The sequence below is a fragment of the Lathyrus oleraceus genome, chromosome 3 (genome assembly GCF_024323335.1).
Source record: "Lathyrus oleraceus cultivar Zhongwan6 chromosome 3, CAAS_Psat_ZW6_1.0, whole genome shotgun sequence".
Taxonomy (NCBI): domain Eukaryota; kingdom Viridiplantae; phylum Streptophyta; class Magnoliopsida; order Fabales; family Fabaceae; genus Lathyrus; species Lathyrus oleraceus.
In genome coordinates, this window is record NC_066581.1 from 292,784,520 (window position 1) to 292,810,182 (window position 25,663).

Sequence of the window (25,663 nt, forward strand, 5' to 3'; positions counted from 1 at the left end):
ACTTTATTTTCTTCATTTCCATTATCCATCTTCTTCTTCTTCTCCTTTTCTTTTTTTTTTAATCAATGACTTAAAGGTTGATAAGTTAGCATTGATTAGGGAGGTTTAATCTTCCTTGATTCAAATCTAATTCATCTTGATCAAATGATCAAGTGAATGGCTTTGCATTAAGGATATATTGCTTTCTAAATCATGCAAAGGACTTAAACCAATACAAGATCATTTCTCCTCTTCTTTTTTGGCATGGCAAGTTGCTGGAACTTGGTTCACTAATCAAGACTTCTAACTTGTGTTGTTGCCTACATTATTATTGACCGGCCTTAGATAGTTGTTACTTCTACATAAGTCCAATTACGATTGCTTAACATAGCGCTAAATTTGCCTTTTGGCACACTAACTACTAATACTAATCATTAACTATTAACATTTACTTTTTGCTCATTACTTTTATGCAATTTATTATTCTTATACATATTATTCATTTGCTTTTTCCTTTGCTCACTTGAGCACATGTTTATGTTAATGCAATTTGCCTTTTGCTCCCTTGAGTACATAATTGTGTATATACCATTGTGTTTGTGTTTTGTTTTGTTTGTTGTGGACCAAATGCAAAGAAATGAACAATTGGACTTAGACTTTAGGATCTTCCCTATGCAAATTTGGAGTCAAAGAGCAACTAGGCATTGAGCCTTTAGAGTGCTATAAAAGTAAAAGAGAAACTAGGTATTGAGCCTTTAGAGTGCTATAAAAGTCAAAGAGCAACTAGGCATGGGGCCTTTAGAGTGCTATAAATGTTGAAGAGGACTTTGAAAGGACCAATTTCTAAACTCCTTCTTGTTCATTCTTTATTTGTTGATAGAACTTTTTGATGTGTGTGTTCTTGTGCTAGGAATTCCAACATTGAGCCAAATTGAGGAACCATTGCCATAAGCTCCTAAGAGAGAGAGAGATCTAAAAGCCATTGGAAGATCCCTAGGAGCTTGTTTTGATTGTGTGCTTGATTGTTTGAGTATTTGCTTATCTTGCTTGCATATTCCAAAGGATGAGAGCTACTTGGATCATCAATATGATCTCAAGAGAGGAACTCCATTTGTGGTCTTACTTCTTATCCTTCATCTCTTGTATGCTTAGGACTTAGCCCTTCTTCTTCTTCCCTCCACTCTAACCCAAGCCAAAACTTTTGTGCAAACATTTAACACTTGTTTTCAAACATTAGAAACCTAAGCCTTATGCTTTTAATTTCCAAACTTTCTTTTTCATAACACTTATTTTGAATTGAATCCTTAAGTCAACTTTGACCATATTTTGTAAATACTTTTCATTAGTAAATATAACCCATTCAAATACTTTTTGTGGTTTCAATGGCCACCTTCTTAATTAAAACTTTTCAGAACCTTTAGCTATTAGGTTTGAGTTATCATTGAGGTAAATGTAATACTCACCTATATCCTTAGTGATGGACAATGAGTCTTCCATGCTTATTATAGGGTTAACCCCTCACTAGCATGCTGAAGCTATCCTCACATGGTGGATTTGTGGTTTTAGGTTGAGTTTTCTCCCTTGGATAACAAAAGACCTTAAGGCTTTTGGACCAATCAATTCACCAACTCATTTTGAGATTTTTACCCCGAACTATGAGGTTTTGATCCTAATATTTTTTAAGATGGTACGTAGGCAATGAGTTCATCCATCCAAACACAAAATGTAAATGAACTTGCATATTCTTTCCTCATCTCTTCAATCATGTTTGCACAAATACATTTTCACAAAACACCAACCTTACAACAAGTATGAAAAGGGCTCCCTAGGAGTACCTAGGATGTTTTGGGTGCTTAAAACCTTCCCATTGCATAACCAACCCCCTTACCCAGATCTCTGACATTTTTACTAGTTTTTGATTCGATAAAACTTTTAGGTTTTTTTCGCTTTTTAACCATTCCTTTGGATAAATAGAAGTGCGGTGGCGACTCGACTTATATGGTTTACCTTAGATTTAGTCAATATCTCTAATAGTAACGAATACCCCTCTACAAATACCATGAAATAGGGGAGACTTACAATCTCACTTACTAGAATGATATGTCTTTAGGGTCAAATTTAGCTCTATGTTAAGCAATTGTAATTGGACTTATGTAGAAGTCACAACTATCTGAGACTTGGCAATAGAAATTTTGGTGTTAATGCATGTTAGAGAAATGGTATAATGAACCATACTCCTAAAACATACCACACACAAAAAAGAAAAAGATCAAAGGATGGACCTATCTCATCCATACTGGTATTGGTTCATCTAACACAAAGTTATTGATGAACCAATTAGCCTTAGGATATTGAGACTTCATTGGTCAATGGAAAGGATGGGAGAGAATGGGATTGAAGATGAAGAGGGAGGGGAGATGAGAGAAACACAAATTGGTCATGGGAGGAATTTTATCAAATTAAAATCATTCATTCATTTTGGGAGATGAAATGTACATTTCATCCATCCCCTAAATCCAATGATTTTAACTTAACAAAAGTCAAATTAACCTTGACCAAGGCCCAAACACATAGTCCAACATCACAAGTCAATAAAAATGGCTCAAAACAATTCCTACACAATTAATCAATTAAAAATGCATTTAAATTAAATTTAGTTTGGTCAAAACCTAAAACCTCTTTAAAACACCAAATAAATGGCCAAGATATTTATCCTAGGTCAAACAAGGTCAAAGGACCTTAGACAAAAAATTTCATAATTTTTGAAAAGTCGGAAGTATTTTTAAATAATTAAAAATATGCACAAAAACAAGTAATTCTTTAAAAATATCAAAATTAATCCAAAAAATAATTTTAATTCAGAAAATGAAAGAAGAAAATATTTAAAGATTTTTGGTGAAAGTCCCATATTCTTTGGATTAAAAATTAAATTAATATGAATTAATCAAAATAAAAGGATTAAATGAAAAATCAGAAAATAAAAAGAAATTCAAAAAAACAAGGGTCATCATATCTCCCTCATTAATTTAGGAGGCAGATCTGATGGTCAAGCGCGCGCTTCCACCAAACACTGCAGTAAATGCGTGCACACGAATGATAATCATTTTGGATGTGTGACACTAGAACATGAGAACCAGATCAGATGGCTTGGATTGATCCAGTGCACCACCGGAGCCCTAGCTCCGGTCATCTTCTTCGGTGATCACCACTAGTCTGGTTCAGGCTCAACTCCGGGGAAAATGAAAAGTGAATACACAAATTTGAAGGAAAAATGCTCAGGAGCCCGAATCTGGCCTCAATTTTCTCCTATTCCAAGTATATAAAAAAGATACAGGGATTTGAATTTTTAGGATCATGAACTGAGTTGCTTCAATTTGACCTCAAAGCAACTCAATCTTCTTACCTACACTGATAGGACTTCAGACAACCAAAAATCACAAAGAATGGTGAATAATTGAGGGAGAATCGAAGAGATAAAGTTTTTGAAAATTCACCTTCAATGGAGCTTCAAACTTGCTCGATCTTGGTTCCAATTGTGCTTGGCCTTGCTTCAGATGCTTGATGGAAGTGATTAGGATCAAGAAATGGTCTGGACTCTTGGAGTTTCAATATCAAAACAGATGGAGAATTGAAACTCGATTTTCAAAAGAAAACCTTCAAAATTATCCTTTAATGGAAGGGGTTTGGATTGCAGGTTCAAAGCTTGGGTATGAGGTCCTTAATTCTGAGCAATGAGGGTTGTATTTATAGCCAAAGAGATTCACTTCCACACACTTCCAAAAATGACAAAATTTGAGTAATTCCCTTGAATTCTTGCATGGGCGTGTTATAGGCCCATCAAGTGATGTATTAAGGTCCAAAAATTATTAAGAAACATGTTGAAATCATGTTGTGAAGCCATGCATTCGTGTATGAAATGTGGAAGTGAAAATCATCCAAATGGTATCTCATATTGCACCTATGCGCAAGTCCTTCATTATTTGTCCAAATGAGGTAATCTTGGACTTTTTGGAAATTTGAGATCAAGGGGAATAACTTTCGTGTTGTACACTTTTTCATTTGAAGCATGGATCATGATGAATTTTGAGGTGGAAGTTTGGGAAATCAAACATATTTGAAAATTTTCTAAGTCTCAAGTCAAATGTTCACTTCTTCCACCTTGAATAACTTTTTCTATGGACATCAAATGAGAAAAGTTCCTTCATCAAAGTTGTATATATTTAAAACCTATTCAATTTGGTCACAAATTTGACCTCATTTGGATTTGGCATGAAGGATTTATGCATTTTAGAAGTTGAGGAAAATCACATGTTCAATGGTAGTGGCCCAAAATGACCTATAATGTTTCCTCTTGGCACATGCACTTGAAAGTTGAATTTGAACTTACTCCAAACATGAAATTTTAATTATACATCTTTAATTTGATCATGGAATTTGAATGGATTTCATCTCATAAAAAATGAGCAAATTATGGTCTTGGGAAGTTGACCTCCTAACTAGGATTCAAACAAAATGACCTAGAATCTTTCACCATAAAAAATGAATTTCCAAGAACAACTAGCTCTTGACATCAACATGAAAGTTGTTTGTAATGTCATTTTGAGTAACTTTTCTCTTGGAATCATTTTCATATGACAAAATTTGTAGGAGATAGGGTATAGAGAACCATAATTTTGGCCAGTTGACTTTCTCTGGTCAACCACCATGAACCAACTTGCTTGCTTGATATTCTCTTGACTTTTGGGACTCATGGAGGATCATATATTCATAAGATAATGTAGTATGAAATATCCCTTTAAATATTTAATCAAATGATGAAGGAACTTGCTGAGGAAGTCACACAAGATACCCAGATGAATTAGGGTTTCCAAGGCAAACAAACTTCAAACTCTTAGTGAATTCTTGATCAAAATGATATGTGAATAACATAGGGATCCATATATGATGTCTAGAGTAAATGTGAACCATTTCTTGATTGAGATCCTTGTATTGAGGGTCTTAAACCCTAGATATGAGCTTGATGAGGCATTGGTGAGCATCCACACTACCTACAAAAGAAAAAATCTATACATAGACATATTTTTGGTATTTTTGTTAGTAAATAATGAAAAAGAAAGTATAATACAATAAAATGTGCTTGGTGGTCTCTCCCAATGCAAACTCAATGAATGGAGGGGGTAAGGTGGATGCCAAAGTGTGATCCCAATACCAATGCATATAATGAGATTGCATGAGGGATCTTAGGGTCAAAATTGGGATCTTACAGCTGCCCCTATTTAAGGGCGTTCTAGCTGAGGAGATGAAGGTTAAAATCTTCGTATCGACTCAGTGGAATGGACTTAATAACAACATATAAAAACAAATTTTGGTCCCTAAGAGACCTCATGATGCATATGATATGAATGTTGAAAAGGACTCTCTGTGCGGAAAATATTGCCACACAAAGAAAAAGAATCCGGAGAGACTGAAAGTCCGCAGGAGCATAATGCATTCCATAAGGGAAACTCACTGGGGAGACAGAGACTCTGGGGGATAAAAAGTTGTGCGTAGTCCAGGCTACGACTTAAAAACTGTTGGGGACACGAGGGTAATTCCATAAAAATAAATCAATGGAAAGACTCAATCGGGGATAAAGGGAAAATCTGCAGGGGAAGCGGGTAAATCTGAACAAAACGAAAATACTCGAACCAAATAGGGGATTGGCGACTTCACTAAGCAAATACGCACTCAAACTTAACTGGGGAAGAATGAACTTCAACACAGGAGTACCCGAAGTATATTATCCATTATCGGTTACTGGGTAGGAGGATAACATAATCTGATAGGGGGACATCCGTTACCGATTAGGGTAAACATATCAAGGATGACTCACTGAGGAAATAATGTATGTTCATTACCAACTACAGGGTAAGAACAACATGCGAGAAAAATATCAAATAGGATTTACAACTATCAGCTACTAGGCAGAAGACCAAAGAAAGAGAATATCCGTCACTTGTTAAAGTGAACATATCAAGGATAGACTCAAAGGGAAGAATATCCGTCATCGATTAGGATGAACATATCGAGTATATACTATCAGGGAAAAGTAGGAATTATATCAATTGATTACCGGATAGAATACCAAAAAGATAATATCCATCACCGGTTAGGATGAACATATCAAGGATAGACTCAGAGGGGAAAGCGGGATTTATAACTACCGGTTACTGGGCAGAAGACCGCAAAGAGAAGAAAGTCTATCATCGGTTAGGATGAACATATCAAGGATTAACTCTCTAGGAAAAGCAATAGGGATTACAGCTACCTTTTTACTGGGTAGAAAACCAAAGGAGGAGAATACCCGTCATCGGTCAAGATGAAAATATCAAGGATAGACTCAAAGGGAAGAATATATGTCATCAGTTAGGATGAACATATCAAGGATAGATTACCTGGGGAAACATAAAACGAATCCGCTGGGAAACACAAGAGGAAGTAGATTATTGTAACCGGGTATTGGGTAAGAGTAAGGTACTCGTAAATCGAGAAGAATATTACCAGTTACTGGGTAACAAACTTTCGAGGGACCAAAAGCATCCATCTAGGTAAGATCTAGAAAGAAACGGTTAAACAAATGACTCTACCCAATGAGGATATATCTTAAGGGGGTGGTTCCATCCAGACAATCAAATGGTGGAGGAAACTGAAGTAATAATCATCCACGAGAAAATAACTCAGTGGGGAATGAGAAAGATTAAATTCTTTCTGCTTAAGAGGCTGACACCCTACAATTGAGGGAGGACAAATGCACCAAATCTGCATGGGGAAAGTATATCACGATAGCAGAGGATCGGAAAAATAAGGAATCAAATGCAATAATAATGCGTAATGAAATATCTAATGTATGAATGTATATGTATATGTATATATGACTGATGATTATGCTGACAAAACAATCGCAAAGGACACAAATATCACTAATCTGTATCATCGCTACAACACTCGACTAATCTTGATAGGATGGAGGCATCAACTGGAGAAAACGCTAGGGATGAACATAAACCATCCATCACAAACCACTCAGCCATGACTAGGGAGATAGAAAAGATCTGTTGAGGATCTGAATCATCAACTCTACAAGGGAATTTTAGGTCAACACCATGCCACATGGGAGACAACCTTGCAAAGGACCAGAAATATTGCTCAAGAATCAGTGCTGGCGGGGTTCAGGAGTGAACCCTACTGGCGACCTGAGGGGAATAAAAATCATGTGCTGAATATTTATAAACCGCTGAGAATACGCGCCTACCGCTTAGTCGGGGAGGCAATCATAAAACTCGATTGGAGAAATTGAATTGTCGTTGGGAAGAAAAAAGTGACCAAACCAACTGCTTGGGGAAGACCAACAATGTTCCGCATTTTTAAGACTTATCTGTTCTTTGACTGTTGTTGATATTCATTAATAAAATCGATTGCTTTTTAAAAGTAATTTTATTATTTTAAGAAAAATGATTTTGATTTTTAAATTCACATTTAGAATTATCATTATAAAATTTAATTATATTTAGCGGAAAGATAAATAAGAGTAGAAACAAATGGATAAAAAGCTCAACTTTATTTAATGGAATGGTAGTCTGTAAATGACAAGACTCCATAGATCTTTACAAAAGTTGAAAAATGACAATTTACATGGAAAAAGGCTACATTGAATACAATTATCACTAATCCTTCTACCAACTTCAATATCCATTATGCTCTTGGCTTCGGTTGAGGATGAATCAGAGTTGACTGACTTGCTCAAAACTGTTCTCAAGATCGGAGACCAACCGAATGCAGTTACTTGCCATAATCCCTAATTTTTGCATAGATTTCCCCAAGGTGGGGTACTCCATCTATCGGGATAAATTTTATATTTTATGTCTCTAATTTTTGCCTGGATCGCCCTTTCGGGTTTTCAATCCACCGAGACGCTCATTTTTGCCTAAGTCACCCTTTCGGGTATTTAACTTAGCGAGTTGTTCTTTTTTATTTGTTTAGGCGAAGTATTTCTTGACTGCATCGGCGTTCACAGGACACGTGAACTCTTCACCATCCATAATTATAAGAATCAAAGCGTCTCTTGAAAAGAGTCTCTTTAACAACATATGGGCCTTCATAATTAGGAGTCCATTTGCCCCTAGCATCTGGTTTGAAAGATAAAATCTTCTTGAGCACAAGGTCACCTTCTCTGAACACACGAGGCCTGACCTTCTTATCAAATGCTTTCTTCATTCTCTATTGATATAACTAACCATGGCACATGGCAGTCAACCTTTTCTCTTCAATTAAGTTCATCTGGTCATATTTGGTTTGACACCATTCAGCTTCAGTCAACTTGGTTTCCATCAAAACACGTAATGATGGGATTTCAACCTCTATTGGGAGCACAACTTCCATGCCATAAACAACTGAAAAAGGGGTTGCCCCTATTGAAGTGTGGATGGATGTACAGTACCCATGCAAAGCAAATGGGATCATATCATGCCAATCCTTGTCGGTTACAACCATTTTCTGAATGATCTTCTTAATGTTCTTATTTGCAGCTTCAACAGCCCCATTCATCTTAGGTCTGTAGGGAGAAATATTATGATGTGCAATCTTGAAGTCTTTGCAAAGAGCTTCCATCATATTGTTAGTCAAGTTAGATCCATTATCAGTAATGATTTTACTTGGTACACCATAATGGCATATAATCTGATTCTTGATAAACCTTACAATAACTTGCTTGGTTACATTTGCATACGATGCCGCTTCAACCAACTTTATGAAGTAGTCAATAGCCACTACAATGAAACGATGTCCATTCGAAGCTTTAGGCTCAATCATGCCAATCATATCAATTCCTCACATGGAGAAGGGCCATGGAGAGGAAATGCCATTCAACAGTGTCAAAGGAACATGAATCTTATCTACATAAATTTGACACTTGTTGCATTTCTTCACAAACTTGCAACTGTCAGATTCCATTGTCACCCAATAGTAACATGCTCTCAACATCTTCTTAGCCATAACATATCCATTGGGATGAGTACCAAAGGAACCTTCATGGACTTCAGTCATCAACAAGTCTACTTTGTGTCTATCCACGCATCTAAGCAAAACCATATTGAAGTTTCTCTTATAGAGCACATCACCATTCAGGTAAAAATTGCCATCTAATCTTCTCAAAGTTTTCTTATCTTTCAAGGATGCCCCAGGCGGGTAAATCTGACTTTGGAGGAAACACTTGATATCAAATAACCATGGTTTTTCATCTTTGGTCTCTTCAACAACAAACACATGAGTTGGCCTATCAAGACGCATCACATTCAAGTTAGGAACTTCATTCCAAAATTTCACCACAATCATTGAAGCCAATGTTGCAAGAGCATCTGCCATCCGGTTTTCATCTCGGGGGATGTGATGAAACTCAACCTTTGTAAAGAAATTTGAAATCCTCCTCGCATAATCTCTATATGGTATCAAACCGGGTTGATTCGTCTCCCATTCATCTTTGATCTGATTTACAACCAAAGTTGAATCTCCATAGACGTCAAGATACTTGATTATGAGATCAATGGCCTCTTCAAGCCCCATAGTGCAAGCTTCATACTCAGCCATATTGTCCGTACATTTGAAAGTCAATCTAGCTGTAAATGGAAAATAAGTTCCTTGAGGAGTAATAATCATTTCCCCAATTCCATTACCATATTAATTAACAGCTCCATTAAATATCATTCCTCAACGGGAACCAGGTTTTGGCCCTTCTTCAAGCAATGGTTCATCACAGTCTTTCATTTTCAAGTACAAAATCTCTTCGTCTAGAAAATCATACTGCACTGACTGATAATCTTCAATCGGTTGGTGAGCCAAATGGTCAGCCAAAACACTACCTTTAATTGCTTTTTGAGATAAGTATTCAATATCATACTCGGATAACAACATCTACCAACGGGAAATCCTCCCAATTAAAGCAGGCTTATCAAAAATGTATTTAATTGGATCCATTTTGGATATCAACCAAGTAGTATGGGTCAGCATATACTGACGCAGACGCTTAGCAGCCCAAGCCAATGCGCAACAAGTCTTTTCAAGCATGGAATACCGAGTATCACAGTCGGTGAATTTCTTACTGAGGTGGTAAATATCATATTATTTCTTTCCAATTTCATCTTGTTGAACAAGAACACAACCCATACTCTCTTCAAGCACAGTCAAATACATGATCAATGGTCTTCCTTCAACAGGTGGAGACAGAATCGGAGGCTCGAGCGGATACTCTTTAATATTGTCAAAATCTTTTTGGTAATCTTCGGTCCAATCAAAACACTGATCTTTCCGAGGAAGCTTGAATATAGGCGCATATGTGGCAGTCATATGCGATATGAATCTTGAGATATAATTCAAGCGACCGAGAACACCTCTGACTTGCTTCTCAATTTTGGGCGCAGGCATCTCTTGTATTGCTTTGACCTTGGCAGGATCAACTTTAATACCTTTCTCACTGACAATAAATCCCAACAACTTACCAGAACGAACACCAAATATACACTTCGTGGGATTCAAGCGGAGTTTGTACTTCCTCAAATGCTAGAATAACTTCAACAAATGCTCAACATGTTCTTCTTTATCACTTGATTTGGAAATCATATCATCAAAATAGACTTCGATCTCTTTATGCATCATATCATGAAAAGAGTGGTCATAGCTCTCTGGTACGTTGCACCAGCATTCTTTAAACCGAAAGGCATCACTCTATAACAGAATGTTCCCTAGGGTGAGTTCTCCTCAACTTATGCTTGATCAGCGGGAATTCTGGCTTTAACGGCAATCTATGCTCCACAATCTCAAAATCCAAACCAGACATGTCTTGATAGGACAAAGCAAACATATCTGAATACTCTCGGAAAAGATCAACCAACCCCTTCTTAACCTCTGGATACAGTTGAGACCCAATCTTGACTTCCTTCACATTATCTTCAGAACCCAGGCTGTCTAGCTCAATCTGATCTTCGAACGGCTGAATGGATTTTTCCTCATGCTCAAGTAGACGACTATCTCTTCATCAGTCTCTTCCTCATCCTCAAACACAGGGAAATTAATGTTTGGAGAGGGAGTAGAATCATTGTATTCAATGGGTTTGGGAAACAACCTACATAATGATTTGATATTTTGATTTTAGAGAAGTGAATTATGACCAAATATTATGCAAATGGACAATTATTATTATGTATGTTTTTATGATTACCATTTTCAGAAAAACGAAAAGTAAAAATAAAACATCATAGATGTGGATGAATAAAATTGCATTTTATTGATGATAATTGAGAAATGCCTAACAATGTCCACTTCTCCCTTAGTCATAGGAGAAGGATTTTTCTTAAAACAATGAAAAAAAAATTACTTAGAGCGATGGACAATAACGGGAACATCAACATCAACCCAATTGTTGCAAGTCTCGCCATGTGTGACAAATTTGGCGCAGTCTTCATCTTCATCACCCTCGATCACAACACCTGAGTGTTGTTCATTACCATGGATGAACCCTCTGCTACGGAAACTCGGTTGCACTTCTTTAGCTTTAACATTAGATGGCCCTTGTTGAATTCCTAATTCGGCCATATTCTTGTTCTCTGCAACTTCTACCATTTGGCCTCACTGATCTGTACTGCCTGCCTTAATAGCTTTCTGAGCATCTTTGAAAGAAGACATGGGTAAAAGATGACAGATAGCTTACCAAAAGTGCTTTCTCTCCACTAACAACGACAAGCTTGCCGTTCTTCACAAATTTTTATTTCTGGTGCAGAGTGGACGTTACAACTCCAACCTCATGAATCCATGGCCTTCCTAATAAATAGATATAGGCCGGGTGAATATCCATTAGTTGAAAAGTAATTTGAAAATCACTCGGACCTATCTTCACTGGAAGGTCCAGTTCTCCAATAACGGTTTTGCGAGAACCATCAAATGCTTTGACAATTACGCCACTATACCTCATCGGGGCGCCTTGATAGGATAATCTGGATAGAGTTGATTTTGGGAGTACATTCAGAGAAGAACCGGTATCAACTAGCACATTGAACAATGCATCCTCCTTGCAATTCATTGATATATGTAGTGCTAGATTGTGATTTTTGCCTTCCTCGGGAAGCTCTTATCACAAAAACTCAGATTGTTGCAAGAAGTAATGTTAGCCACAATGTGGTCAAACTGATCCACAATAACGTCGTGCTCGACATAGGCTTGCTCCAACACTCTTTGCAATGCTTCTCTGTGCGCTTCAGAATTCATTAGTAGAGACAGTACTGAAATCTTTGACGGGGTTTGGAGCAACTGCTCCACCATATTAAATTCACTTTTCTTAATCAGATGTAGCAATTCATCATCATTGTTAGGCTTCAGCCTACTGGATTCACCAGACTGACACACGAGAGCACCAATTGGGTTCATCGTAGGCATATCAACCTTCTTACTGATTGCAGCCTCTTTTATATCCTTTGGAAAAACGGGACCAAAAATGCGACCGCTACGGGTCACCCTCACAATATCAGCTATATTCACAACAGAATTTGTCGTAGGCAATGGAAACTCTTGACCATTCTCCACCGTTGTGGAATTATACTGATAAGGCACGACTTTATCGGATATATATGGGACAGGGCCCGCTAACCGTATCACTAACGGTGATACCGATCTATTGATGTTGTTGTTGCTGCTACTATCAAATTGAATGACTACCCGCTTAGGGGTCTTAAGCACTGGTATTATCACATTGACATCATCTACTTCCCTTGACTGACAAATTTGGATAAGCCCTTCATCCATCAATCTTTGAATGTCCCTCTTGACAATGACACATCCTCGAGGGTTCACGCTACATACCACACAACCATCATGGTCATGCTCACAATCACTAACCAAGCAGATATCTCTATGAATTGCAACCAAAGACTGTCTGATATGGCGAACATCATAAACCTTATATTCTCCAGGACAACCATCTACCATGTTGATAGAGGAGTTACCATGAGCGGGAAACGGATTGGCTTTTACATTCGGTGCATGGTCCTCAAAAGACACCATCCCACTCTTCACAAGTTTATGGACTTCGTACTTCAATGGGTAACAATTCTCAATATCATGGCCGGGAGCTCCTTGATGAAAGGCACATCAGAGTTCAGGCTTATACCACTATGGAAGTGACTCAGGAATTTGAGGTGGATTTCTCAGTTGAAGTAGGTTCTTGAGAACCAAAGATGGGTAGAGTTCGGCGTATGACATAGGAATAGGGTCAAAAGAGACCTTTTTCCTCTCTAAGTTTTGTTGTTGATTATTATTGTTGTTGATTATTATTGTTGTTGTTGTTGTGGGTTCTTTGTTGCGGTTGTTGTTGAATTGACACTGATTGATTGCTGGAATTATTTGAAAACATTGAAAGTACTGATGAAACTTGATTTTGATGCTGACGCGGTTGAGGATTTCTTCTTATGTGAGGCATCCTCTGCCTCCCTACGGACACTGCATTGGTTTCTCCTTCCTTCTTCTTGGCAAAACTGCTACCATATTTCCTACTAGACGATATCTCTTCCTTAGACAGACGTCCTTCACGGACTCCTTCCTCTAACCTCATCCCCATGTTTACCATTTCGATAAAGTCATTGGGGGCACTGGCAATCATATGTTCGTAATAAAACGAACTTATGGTCTTTAGGAAAATCTTCGTCATCTCCTTCTCTTCCAATGGAGATTAATCTGAGCAGCAACCTCTCTCCACCTTTGGGCATATTCTTTAAACGTATCCTTGTCCTTTTGAGACATAGACCTCAGTTGGTCTCTATCAGGAGCTATGTCCACATTATACTTATATTGTTTAACAAAAGCTTCTCCCAAATCGTTGAACGTGAGAACACTTGCACTTTCTAGCCCCATATACCATCTCAGAGCAGCACCAATCAAATTGTCTTGAAAGTAGTGAATCAGTAACTGATCATTATCAGTTTGAGTTGACATATTTCTGGAATACATAACAAGGTGGCTAAGTGGACAAGTGTTTCCCTTATACTTTTCAAAGTCAGGGACTTTGAACTTCATCGGGATCTTCACATTTGGTACCAGGCAAAGTTCAGCAACACTTTTCCCAAACAAGTCATTTCCTCTCAGAGTCTTCAATTCCTTTCGCAACTCAAGAAACTGATCCTTCATTTCATCCATTTTCTCATAAACATCTGGGCCCTCAGACGGCTCAGAATGGTAGATGGTGTCCTCAACACGAGGCAAGGTATGAATAACTGGAGGTGGCACAGACATGACCGGACTAGATGTCGGCATAGAAGCAAATGTAGGCGCAAACCCTTCAGGCATGAAATTTGGTGGCATTCCCCACGGGAATCCAGCAGGAATAGATGGACCATATTGAGTAGCAGCAACAGGCAGAGATGAAAGTCCTCTGAGGAGGAGGAGTTGCAGGAGTTGGTGAAGACTAATTCTGCGTAGCAAGAACATACTCCATCAATCAGTTAGACGAGCAATCTCATCCTTTAGTTCTTTGTTCTCTTGTTCCAAATGCTCCATAATACTGTATTGATTGTCGTGAGTGTTGTATCGGTGAGTCATCTTGGCTGAAGCACAGAAGAATAACCGATAAGACATCTGGCGGAAGAAAACCTATTATGCGAATGGTGCATGAAATGCAATGTTTTTGTTTATTTAATTTCAAGGAACATACTATTTTATTTGCAAATATATAATATCAATAATAACAATTTGATTGACCATAAAAATTTCTTTTATTCATATAATTTGGAAGGATTACACTGAGTACAATTTCAGAAATCAAAGTACAAACACAAGAGAAAAGGAATCTAATCATCCTAAGGATCCCCTAACAACGGTGTCAGATGATTTGGCTGCAGGCGCGTACTTCCTTTGGATGCGTTGGATCTCGGACTCAAAATAAGTCTTCATCTGAGCCTTCTCAAGGACAAGCTGATCAACAATCTTCTTCCAAGCACCGGAAGGCTGAGGTATACTAGAGGAAGATGAACCCTCTGGCTCTCTCTGTCTCTTTACTGCTCGATCTTCAAGAAGTTCAATAAGTGCATCTTTGTCCTTTGACTCAAGCTACAACTCCTCATGCTTTCAGCTTAAAGCATGGAATCGCTCTTCCCACATATCTGTCTCTTGCTTCATCTTGGCGAGTGCATCTTCCAACTCCTCTATATCTTGGTTAGGGAGAGTTGATGGCTTAGCCACAACCAAAGACATAGGTCTGTCACAAGCATATGTCATCTTCAATTCCAAAGCTCTCTTCTTCACCCAAGTAGTGTAAACTTCCAAAGCTACACAGTTGCACGGACCAAGCTCAGATCTTCCTTTCCTATGCACATTATGCCAATCATGTACCATTTTCTACTTCAAATGTTAGGGATTTTTACCCTCTTTATAGAAAAGACCTTCTAACTGGGTGTTATTAGGTTTGTCTCTCAAGGGGAACCCAAGTTGACGACGAGCCAAAGCAGGGTTGTACTTGATTCCTCCTTGTGTACCAATGAGAGGCACATTAGAGAATTCACCACAACTATCAATAATATCCAAGCCACTCAAGGCAGAATCATACCAAACAATATCATCATTAGTGAGGGACATAAGTCTATGAGACCAACGTAGACATTGCTTATTTTCCACAAAAGCAGGTGTCTGAGGCAAGTGCGAAATAAACCACGTGTACAGAAGAGGAACACAACACACAATAGTTCTGCCACCTTTAGAATTCCTTAAATGCAAAGAGAAATACATATCACCCAACAAAGTTGGAACTGGATTCCCAATCAAGAAGATTCTAATGGCGTTAATATCAACAAAATCGTCAATGTTAGGGAACAAAGCCAGACCATAGATGAGCAACACAAAGATGGCTTCAAAAGAATCCACACTACCGACTTGAGCAAAGACAGTAGCTTTCCCTATGAGAAACTCAGAAGTCAACCCAAATATTCCTCCTTTCTTCACCCAATGAGCCTCAATCTCAGACTTTTTCATATGAAGAGCTTCAGATATAAGATGAGATCTGGGAATCTCCTTCAATCCACTAAAAGGCATCTTGTCAGAAACAGGTATTCCCAAGAGATGGGCATACTCCTCAAATGTAGGCATACGCTGATAATTGGGGAAAGTGAAGCAATGGTAAAGAGGATCATAAAACTGAACCAACACACTCAAGAGTCCTTCAACCACATCAGTAGATATCACAGATAGAAGCTTCCCACAACGTTGCTTGAAGTCTAAGGGATCTAATACAAAAGATGATAGCTTCCTTATCTCTTTCAAATCTGGACATTTGAAACTATACTTCTTAGTGTTCCTTCGTCCATAATCCATGGTCTGAAAATATTTGTAAATAAAACCTCAGTTCCTTGAAGTTATTTTTCGTGTGGTGAATGTTATGATGTGCATGAATGCATGGATGCAACAATCACAAACAAGGGATCACACACAAGGCAAACACAAACAGAGGACAAGGGATGAATCAAGTTATTGCCAAGATCAATCATCCATTTTGGTGGATTATGGTTTTCACCTTATCAACACCCAAGTTCCATTGATATTAATAAGACTTGATTGGATCAACCAAGAATCAAAGGGTTTGTTGTGAGTCACGAGCATGGAGTCAAGTTAAGAACCATCCCAAAGGAGTGTACTAAGGATAAAAACCTATAGATCATGTTCTAAATGTTGGTGTAAGCCCTAGAGGCCAATACTTTTGGTACTTGTATCGAATTATTTATTAATAATAAAAGGCTTTTTCTTTATTATGTTTGTTTAATAAAGTCCCTAGAATAGATAGTCCGTTTAATGTATCAAGTGTGACTTAATCATGAGATCACATTAAATATAAGGACACTATTCTTAAAGTATCCGTAGTCGAGCTTTATTGTGAAGTGGGATAACATTAAAGCATGAAGACTATTATGTTTATAGACTGATGATCGCATCTCATAGATCATGGATAAGGAGTTATCAAATCTTAAACATAGGTATGAATATTAAGAGTAATATTTATACTAGATTGACCCGTTATGAGAATACTATATAGAATGTTATCCAAAGTGTCATAAGTTATTCTCATGGTGATAATGGTGTATACCACCCTTCGACCTGAAACCACTATGGACCCTAGATGTAGAGTCGAGTGCCTTAGTGCTGATTAAACGTTGTCCGTGACTGGATGACCATAAAGACAGTTGATGGGTACTCCACGAATCATGCTAAAGGACATGAGTGACCTAGATGGAATTTTCCCATCCTGCGTAACAGGATAAATGTCTATGGTCCCAATATTGAACTGGACAAGGATGACACGGTCTATGCCTTGTGTTCAATATAGACATAAGGGCAAAAAGGATAATTATACACATAAGTATTATCACAGAAGTATTTGTCAGATCACATGACATTTTCGTGTCTTGGGTAGCAGTGATGTGTTGCTAGATACTGCTCATTGTTTATTATGTCAAATGCGTGATTTAGTATAATTGCCAATGTCGCGAAAACCTACAGGGTCACACACAAAGGACGGATTGATAAGAGATAGAGTAACTAAGGAACATCGTAAGGTACGGTGAATTTAAGTGAATTATAGAACATCGTAAGGTACGGTGTACTTAAGTAGAATACGAAATATGGTAAGGTACCACACGCTTAAGTGATTTTAGCATATTATAAGATATGGGCCACATACACTTAAGTGGGCTTTTTAGCTTATAGCCCACACAAGTGGTTCTATAAATACAACCCTTGTGCAGAAGCATTAGTGCAGTTGCAATTTTGTTTCTCTCTCTCTCTCTCACTCAAAACCTTCATTCGTAGCAGCTAACACTGAGATTGAAGGAATCTGTTTGTGTGGACTGAGTAGAGGCGTTGTCATCGTTCAACATTCGTGATCGCTCCGTAGATCTGCATCAAAGGTTACAATCCCCACAAGAGGAAACGATTCTGTCACTGATCATGCCCATTTCTAAGGATCATTAAAGGAGAAATTTTAAATTCCGCTGTGTTTTGGATCTCCCTTCTCCTTCACTAAAAAGTTCCCAGAGTCTTAATTCCATCTATCAGATATTATAGGTTAGGATGACTGACTCATCAACCCATAATATTCTCAAGAGAAACTCGTCTGAGTGTAGTATCGCATAACAACTGTTATCAAGTCTACACCTGAACAATCTCCACACTACGTCCTAAATAGGCCAAGTTGGGTTAAATGTTCTACGGTCCTTAGCTTCTTGGACCCCAAATCAGAGAAAGTAATGCCTAACCACAAATAACTTGTGTGACATCAATAGCTCCAAACGGGTCTCCACTGAGTAGATGGGTCTCAAGCCAACTTATTAAGGAGTACTCCACACAAGTCGAACATGACTATACCATCCTCCTATCTTAATTGCGCTCAACTTTGGGTTAGAACTTATCTCACCAGTCAGAGATCACCAAGCACAATAATCAGATTATATCACATAAACAAATATACAAACATCAAATATACAAATATATACACACATAAAAAAAGTAGACTAAACCCACTGAGGACTACTCCCCATCAGAGTCGCCACTTGATTTTTATAGCGGTATATTCATGAACATTAAGCTATGGACAAACTTAACATCAATAAAACCAGAGGCGCCACCGCGCTTTTATTGTTTCCAAAGGGAAAGGGAAAAGTACGAACAAAACACAAAGATAAGAAGTTTTCAAATCAAAACTAATAAAATGCCAGAGATTACAGGTAAACGGGTCGGTTACACAGAGGAAAGATGTTAGCACCTAAAGTGTCCTAGGTACTCCTAGGGAGCCTTTTTTATGTGTGTATGTGTTTTTGTTATAAAAGATGTTTGCAATAAAATAGAGTGTGTGGATGAGAAAAGAATTCATTAATTATATTTTTGTGTTTGACAAGACCTTCGGACTTGTGCCTACGTGCCAACATAAAAATGAGGGATCAAAACCTCGTAGTTCGTGGTATCAATTTCAAAATGAGCCGATTGCTTTTAATAAAAAATTAAGTTTACAAGAGGCATAAAGGAGCCTAAAAGAGTTTGAATGAGTGTTAGTTCTTTTTGTCTTTTGAAATTTTTAGTCAATATGGTTAAGTTCATTTACAAGTTTGATTTATGAAAAGAATTGAAAAAAAGCAATGGCATAAGGCCAAAGTTTCTAGTTTACAATAAAGTCTCAATTTTGAAATTGTAAGCAAAGAAGGTTTTTGAAAAGGGGAGAGATTTTTAAATTTAAGAAGTGAGAGAAGATGAAGAGACTATCCTAAGCATGAAATTAAAAGTTAAGAGTTCAAAAGATCTGACCAATGGGATACAATCCAATAGACAAAAATGTCCTATAGAAAACCCATTTCCCCTTTGGACTTTGAATCAAACAATAATCAGCAAGCAAATAGCAATATGAAGAGAAAGGCATCAAATAAAGATGGCCACATCCAAGCAAGCAAATTCCACAGCTAACAGTCTTCTTTGTCTTCTCAAGTATCAGATGACACACTCCTTGGTTAGCTCAGAATAAGGTATTAGACACAGGTTCAAAGTAACAGTTGCATCAAGACCATGTAGCAGATGAATTCATGTGGATCCCAATACTTGCATCATATGAAAGATCAAATCACAATAACTTGGTCTCATAAATGTTGGCATTGGCCAAGTCCTTTTGCATAGGGGATGTTGCCTAATTCTAAGTCCAAAAGCTCAGATCAAATCCAACAGTACACACAAACATTTTTTAGGGTTTTTGTTGTTTATTAAGTATTTTAGGGTCCTAAGACCACAATCACAAACAAAATACACAAACAAATATATACAATCACAATATATGGCTCAAGTGAGCAAAGTGAAAATGACATGAATATAAACAAGTTAAATGATATGTAAAAGGCAAATGAAATGGTAAATGACTTGAATTTAAATTCCGTAAAGTAAATGACTTGAAAATAAAAGCAATAATAATAAAAGTTAGTCAAATGTTAGTTGATTAGATGTTAGTGATGTTTTTCTTTTCAATTGATTAAGTCATTCTTTGGAGAACACTCAACCATCTATTCACAAGCATGGATCCTTGAACCTAGACATCTTCCAAAGGAAGGAAAAAATGCCAAGTTTCCACACAATACCATGAAAGGGGGGAGCCTTACAATCTCACTTACTAGAATGCTATGCCTTTAGGGTTAAAATTTAGCTCTATGTTAAGCAATCATAATTGGACTTATATAAAAGTCACAACTATCTGAGGCCAGGCAATAGAAATTTGGTGTTAATGCATGTTAGAGATATGGTATAATGAACCATACTCCTAAAACATACCACACACAAAAAAGAAAAAGATCAAAGGATGGACCTATCTCATCCATACTGGTATTGGTTCATCTAACACAAAGTTATTGATGAACCAATTAGCCTTAGGATATTGAGACTTCATTGGTCAATGGAAAGGATGGGAGAGAATGGGATTGAAGATGAAAAAGGAGGGGAGATGAGAGAAACACAAATTGGTCATGAGAGGAATTTTATCAAATTAAAATCATTCATTCATTTTGGGAGATGAAATGTATATTTCATCCATCCCCTAAATCCAATGATTTTAACTTAACAAAAGTTAAATCAACCTTGACCAAGGCCCAAACACATAGTCCAACATCACAAGTCAATAAAAATGGCTCAACACAATTCCTACACAATTAATCAATTAGAAATCAAATTAAAAATGCATTTAAATTAAATTTAGTTTGGTTAAAACCTAAAACCTCTTCAAAACACCAAATATGACCAAGAAATTTATCCTAGAACAAAGAAGGTCAAAGGACCTTAGACAAAAAAATTTATAATTTTTGAAAAGTCAGACGTATTTTTAAATTTTTAAAAATATGCACAAAAACAAGTAATTCTTTAAAATTATCAAAATTAATCCAAAAAATTAATTTTAATTCAGAAAACGAAAGAGGAAAATATTTAAATATTTTTAGTGAAAGTCCCATATTTTTTGGATTAAAAATAAAATTAATATGAATTAATCAAAATAAAAGGATTAAATGAAAAATTAGAAAATAAAAAGAAATTCAAAAAAACAAGGGCCATCAGATCTCCCTCATTAATTGAGGTGGTAGATGTAACACCCTTCTTAAATACCCCAATAATAATTAAAACAACAAATATAAATCAGAGTAGATATGCAATTTCAGGGTGTCACACTTGACACTTCACACCATTCACCAAAATAGTTTGTCATGCTCATTTAATAATCAAAATAAAATATTGCACAATTCGCAGCGGATATGCAAACCATGTAACACATTCCATGTAAAATTATTCAACAACCAAATGAAAACAAGGTAAAACATCCCGTCCCGATGTTACATATACCAGAGCATGACCCACTAAGGAACTACACTAGACTTCAAGCACTAGCTTCTACTCAATCACTGCTCGTTACCTGAAACATAGTTGTAAGGGTGAGTTCCTCAATCGATATAATAAGCATTATAAAATATCATGTAATGCTAAGTAATTTAACACATTTCATCACCCAAATCAGATCGCACATTCAGCAACGGCAACATCAACTCAAAATCATATTCATACTCAACCCAACAATAAAACACACGTATAATATTGGAATACATCCATTCATATTATACGCCATACATACATTATGCAATGAGACTCCATGCATGCGGTACCGACTATTCGTGAACACATAGTTCAACCTCACCGATCAAACCCAGATACGGCTACCAAGCTCACTAGTCCCACTCATTTGAGACCTAGTGACTCACTCATTAATTCCTCACCATGGGAATTAGCTACCACCCCAAGGGCTATGCTATGCACGCTAAATCACCTAGCATGCAAACATCAACAACAATCCACAATAACTCACTCACTAATTCCTCACCATGGGAATTAGCTACCACCATAAAGGCCATGCTATGCACGCTAAATCACTTAGCATGCAACCATCAACAACAATCCACAATGGACATATGCTCACACTCTAAGCAATAAACAGTCCATCCACAATTGCATACATAACAGATACATTCACAACATTATGCATACCATCATACATCATCAGCATATTTATCACAAAATCATATTCATATCATGCCAAATAATAAATCACAGTATTAGCACACTCTACTAATACCTATACTGCTCAAAACAACGGGAAATGATCCCTACTATATCATCCATCAGCTAAATTACATCACTCAGCTGAAATAACCAAAACTGCACAACAACAGCTCAGGAAAATCAAACTTCTGCCCATACGCGTATAGCCTGTCTCATACGCGTATGATACGCGTACCCCTTCTCCCATAAGCGTACCAACAGAGACAAAACTACGTTAGAACATCATCTTCTTCATTCATACGCGTATGGCCTCACTCCATACGCGTACCAGGCCATCTCATACGCGTATGGCCTAGTGTCATACGCGTATGACCAGGAACCAATTCCAGATCTGCTATGGGTTTTTCTCTGCTACGAGATTTCTCAAATCCAACCTTCCACAGTCCAATTTTTACACAACATTCGTTCATATTATCTAACACAGATCATACCCATTCAATTTCACAATTTCTAACCTTATTACATCTAATTCCTACGAATTTTCTTCAATTATAGACCCATCTCTCATTCATCCACAAATTCACAATTTACAACATTCATCATCCTAATTGGAGTCGATTCAATGGTTTATTACTACCCATTACATGTTAACCCATAATACCCATTAAACGACGATAAACCCCCCTTACCTGAGTTAATCCGGCAAATCTTCTTTAGCTTCAAGCTTTTCCCTTCTTCAACCCTTGTTCTCCCGCTCTTCCTCTTTGCCCCTTTCTCACTTTCTGTCGCTTCTCTGGTTTTCACGTGAAAAACCCTTTTTACCAAATGGAACTCTTTATATATATTCCAACTTTATTATTCCAATAATAATAATCCAATAATATTCCAATTATTTAATTAAATTAATAATTATACTATTAAACTTAAATTAAATAATTATCATATTTTATCGGGGTGTTACAACTCTCCCCCACTAAAAGAGTTTTCGTCCTCGAAAACATACCTCAAGCGAATAACTCCGGATAAGACTCCTTCATCTGACTCTCAAGTTCCCAAGTCACATTGCCACCCGCTGGTCCTCCCCAAGCTACCTTTACCAAAGCAATCTCTTTACCCCGCAACTGCTTCAACTCTCGATCCTCGATCCTTATTGGTGATGTTTCAACAGTCAGGTTATCTCTCACCTGTACATCATCTACTTGGACCACATGCGACGGATCAGGAATGTACCTCCTCAACTGAGACACATGAAAAACCTCATGCAAATTCGCAAGTGACGGCGGTAAAGCGATACGATAGGCTACCTCCCCTATCCTCTCCAAAATCTGATAAGGACCAATAAATCGAGGTGTCAACTTCTTCGACTTCAAAGCTCGACCAACCCCAGTTATCGGAGTAACACGAAGAAACACATGATCTCTGTAACACCCTTCTAAAATACCCCAAAAATTATTTAAAATAATAAACATATAATCAGAGTAATAGTGCACCAAGGGTGTCACACAAACATTCCACACCATTCAACCAATATAACAGTCATGCTCTTTTATTTAATTTAAATACAAAGTATTTGCACAGTTACGCAGCAGATAGAGATCAACTCAATCATGCAAAACATGTAACATCACATGTAATTTAGTTCAACAACAACTACAATAATAATCAAGTGTTCCCGCCCGATGTTACATCTATCAGAGCATGACCCATAAGAACTACTCTAGACTCCAAGCATTAGCTTCTACTCGACTCATTTCTCGTTACCTGAAAAATAGGTTGTAAGGGTGAGTTCCTCAATCAATATAATAAGCATTATAGAACGACATGTAATGCTAAGTAAATAACACATCAATTCACCCTAACCAGACTACGCATTCAGCAACGGCAATATCCGTCCAAACATCATATTCAACAATATTATATCATATGTAAAATCCTCAAACCATATTCAACACCAACAACGCAACACAACGATTTACTCACTAATTCCTCACAATGGGAATTAGCTACAGCCCCTCAGGCTATGCCATGCATTCATTATGCAATGAGACTCCATGAAATGCGGTACCGACTCTTCTCGAACATATAGTTCAAGCTCACCGATCCCTCCAGATACGGCTACTGAGCTCACTAGTCCCACTCATTGAGATCTAATGCCTCACTCACTAATTCCTCACCATGGGAATTAGCTACAGCCCCAAAGGCTAGACTATGCACACTAATCATCTAGTATGCAAACATCAACAACAATTCACAACTCACTAATTCCTCACCATGGGAATCAGCTACAGCCCCAAAGGCTAAACTACGCATGCTAATCACCTATCAATACCACATCAACAACAACTCAAGAATAGACACATGCTCGCACTCTACGCCATCGAATAGTCTATTCACAACTGCATACATTCACAACATCATGTATAATATATACATTCACCGCATCATATACATCAGCAATATTTCATCACATAAGCATGTCAGATTATGTCAAACAACCACTACAATATTAGTACATTCTAATATTACATCTCCTGCTCAAAACAGCGGGAATTAATCCCTATCACACCATAGGCAACATAGGCCAACCCTCACATAGGTACACAACAATTAAAACAACAATTTTTCCATTCTGCTACAGCGTTAACCGGTTAACGCCCTGGGTTAACCGGTTAACGCAGCACAACACGCCTTCTGTCTCAATTTTTAACAGTGTTAACCGGTTAACGCCCTGGGTTAACCGGTTAACGCAGCACAAACAGCCAAATATCAGAATGACAACAGTGTTAACCGGTTAACACCCTGGGTTAACCGGTTAACGCAGACAAAACAACACATACTCATAATCCAACACAGTGTTAACCGGTTAACACCCTGGGTTAACCGGTTAACGCAAGACAGAAGCTGTTCCTGCGCTAACTCAAGGCAGAATGCAGAATTCTCCGCATTTTCCGCCATTGGAGGACTTCCGGACCTCCGAATCCGATTCCGTAAAAAGCTATACGATCGGAAAATTACAACAGACTCAATTACCGATTTAATTTCAACTTCTAACACGATTCATCTAACAAATTTTCAGCATTCACAATTCCCAATTAGGGTCGAATTAACAGCTTATTACTACCCATCACATATTCTCCCATAATACCCATTAATCGAGATAAACCCCCCTTACCTTAACAATCCGGCAAAATCTTTGAGCTTCACGTTTTCGTTCTCCAACCTTTGCTCTTCAGCTCCTCTTCTCTGCCCTTTTTCCCTTTTCTCTCACGATGCTCCTCTGTTCTGTTTTCACGTGAAATGCTTTTCCAAAATGAGAACTTTTCCTTATTCCAACATATATATATATTCCAAAATAATAATAATCCAAAAATAATAATAATAAAATTTCTAATTATTCAATTAAATTAATAATTATATTATTAACTCAATTTAAATAATTATTTTATTATTATCGGGGTGTTACAACTCTCCCCCACTAAACGAGTTTTCGTCCTCGAAAACATACCTCAAGCGAACAACTCTGGATAAGACTCCTTCATCTTACTCTCCAGTTCCCAAG